The sequence below is a fragment of the Cynara cardunculus genome, assembly GCF_001531365.2.
Source record: "Cynara cardunculus var. scolymus isolate 2C chromosome LG 1, CcrdV1, whole genome shotgun sequence".
Classification (NCBI taxonomy): domain Eukaryota; kingdom Viridiplantae; phylum Streptophyta; class Magnoliopsida; order Asterales; family Asteraceae; genus Cynara; species Cynara cardunculus.
In genome coordinates, this window is record NC_037528.1 from 2,952,117 (window position 1) to 2,955,543 (window position 3,427).

General features: G+C 36.9%; 1 pseudogene; it reads left to right on the top strand.

Moving 5' to 3' along the window:
• Positions 1-2,371, top strand: part of LOC112520679 — a 10,917-nt pseudogene extending 8,546 nt beyond the window's left edge.
• Positions 2,372-3,427: the final 1,056 nt, after the last annotated feature.

Here is a 3,427-nt window from a genome sequence, read left to right on the forward strand (position 1 = left end):
TATATCATCTAAAATTTACTTATGAGAAATTCAACGTCTTAATAACATAATTAATGAATCTACAAAATTCAAATATATAAAATCAATTATAATTATAGTCGAATGAATCTAACTTTTTATTAAATTTTAACTTTTGCTTTTTATCATTTTTTTAGAAAAAATTATAACATTTAGTTTTTTAATAGATTTTTAGCTTTTTGTATTTTCATTTTATAGATTTATTTTTTTAAATGCTCTCCCACAAGTATTTTGTTCACGTTAACATTGGTTTATAAAGGGGCAAACTCAAACTCTTGTAAAATATGTTAATTTTATTACTAACAACTTAATTCAATAATATTTATTTATTCATTTGATATAAACACTTCAAGCAAATTCCGGTAATCACTTCATGAGTTGTATATATATGTGTTCAAAGTAGTTGCAAATGCTTACACTTCAAGCAAACACATGCAATTAAAGAGAATGAATTGTTCAAAGTTGTTTCTCTCCTTTCTCTTTTTCTTTGTCTTCCTCTCTTTTGCTTCATCCTTTTCCTCTTTCTCTAATACCACTCATAAATGCTCTCCTAAACACACCCATGCTTTGCTTCTCTTTAAACAAGACCTCTTTTCCATCAATGACACATCTTTTTATTATTATTATTTTTGTCAACGTCGGCTTGGCTCTGGTTATCATCCAGTTATGATGAACTGGAAAAAGAGCATTGATTGTTGTACGTGGAATGGAGTCACTTGTAGCCAATACACGGGTGATGTGATCGCTCTTGACCTTCCCTGTGCCATGCTACGAGGTACCATCCACCCCAACTCCACCCTCTTCACCCTTCCTCATCTCCAATCACTCAACCTTGCCTTCAATGATCTTACCGATTCCCAACTTCCACATAAAATTGGCATGCTCTCCAGTAGTCTTACCCATCTCAACATCTCTGATTGTGGATTCACAGGTCAAATTCCTTCAGAAATCTCACTTCTTCCTAAATTGGTTTCTTTGGATCTCTCTTGGAATAATGATTTGAAGCTTGAACCTCATGTTTTCTACAATCTCCTCCACAACTCTACTTCATTGGAAGAGCTTTTGCTTGACGAGGTTAATATCTCTTCAACTTTACCCACTTATCTTAATATCTCTTCTTCAATGAAATCACTCCATCTTTGGTCCACCCGTTTGCAAGGAAAATTACCTGATAACATCTTCAATCTTCCGTATTTGGAAGAACTTGACTTGGGATATAACATTAATATCACCGGTCAACTTCCYAAWGTTTACACAAACACTAACATCCCTCTCAAGTTGTTAGATCTCTCGTACACCAACTTATCAGGACAAATACCCGACTCAATTGGCCATCTCAAGTCTTTGACTKACTTGGATCTCTCAGGCATCAACTTATCAGGACATATACCCGACTTAATTTACCATCTCAAGTCTTTGAATACTTTAATACTTGGTGATTGTAGTTTGATGGGTCCCCTTGCCAAATCCCTAGCTAATCTTAAGCACCTTACTACTCTATATTTATCAAATAACAAGCTTAATGGAACGTTGCCTTCTTGGTTGTTTACTCTTCCCTCACTAGAAACTATATATCTCGACAACAACATGTTCAATGGGAGCTTACCAACAGAATTGTTCAACCATCAATCATTAAAGATATTATCCCTTGGTGGAAATCAATTTGTTGGCAAGATTGACATGGTTGATCAAGGCTCCACTACGCAAGCATTTTGGAAACTCGTCAACCTCACTTATCTTGACCTCTCAAATAATAAATTTAGAGGTGTGTGGTCGTTGGATACTTTATTATCAAGCCTCAGGACCCTTGAATATCTCTCTCTCTCGTATAGTGGTTTATCTGTTATGACCAATAATGTCAGTCGCTATGTCAATCCTAATTTTCAAACCTTGCGGTTAGCATCTTGCAAGATAAAGGTGTTTCCAGAGTCTTTACGGGCCATGAGAAAACTTCAAGTTTTAGATCTATCGAGAAATGAAATCGATGGCCACATTAGGGAGATAGGAGGAAATGAAATGTCTGTCTTGGATCTCTCCCGTAACATCATAACAGGGCCATTCCCTCCATCAATTTGGAACATGGACAATCTAGAATATTTGAATCTGTCCAATAATCGCTTTAGCGGAGTGATTAAACCTGGAGATATGAAGTTCTCTCCTGCAGTTATAGATATGGGGAACAATAGTTTTAATGGCACCATTCCACATGTATGTGGTGAAAATTTAATTGGGCTTATTCTGAATGGAAATCAATTTGAAGGTAAGGTGCCAAGTTGCTTTTCCAAATGCCGAGAATTGGAAGTGCTTGATCTGGGAAACAACCGCTTARCTGGTGCATTCCCTGACCAGTTAGGACGTCTTCGATATCTGAAGGTTCTTGTCCTCCGATCAAACAAGTTTCATGGTCCCATAGAAAGAAGCTCTTCTATGATCGAACACCCATTTCCTAGTTTGAGWGTTCTTGACTTATCTCAAAATGAGTTTGGAGGCCATCTCCCTGGAAAATATTTTCAAAATTTTGATGCTATGAAGAATGTGGTCAAGGATGGCAAGAATACGTATTTGAATCTTTACGACTTTTACTCTATCACTGTTGTGGTGAAAGGTCAGCAACTCTTTTTTGAGAAACTTTCAAACGACTACACGATTGTTGATCTATCCGGTAACAAATTTGAAGGAGAGATTCCGAACGAAATATGCACTCTTAACTCGTTGATAGTGCTCAACTTATCCAACAACCACCTCAATGGTCAGATCCCACAGACTATAGGTAACCTCTCTGAGATTGAATCATTAGACTTATCCCGAAACCAACTATCGGGAAAGATTCCTCAAAGTCTTGCAGACATCACGAGTCTTGAAGTCTTAAATCTCTCACAGAACCTTCTGGTGGGACGTATTCCTGGTGGAACACAGTTGAGTACATTCAACACTTCATTCGAAGGGAATCCGGGACTATGTGGGTTTCCGCTGCCCAAGGAGTGTGAACATGCAAGTGCCCCACARCTTGAAGTTGATGGAGAAGAAGAGAGTGTATTTACATGGAAAGTGGTGATGTTGGGATATGGATGTGGAACCCTAGTCGGATTGTTGTTGGGATATTTCATGTTGTCAACAGGAAGGCCGAAGTGGTTGAATGCAATTGTTGATGAAATAGAGCAAATGATCCAGAGAAGGCAAAACAAGAGAAGATAAATCATCAAGATTGGAAAATGAGATTAGGTACGTGTTTCCCATGCATGTTTTCTTTTCTATAAACGTCAACCAAATTAATGATTGTTATTTTTCTTTTCTAAAATTTTATGACGCAGGTTGGGATGGAGCTATGTTGAATTATCTTATATATGCATGTTTGGAATCATGTTGTTATTATAGCTTAGAAATAATTTAATCAGTTAGTTATCCTTGT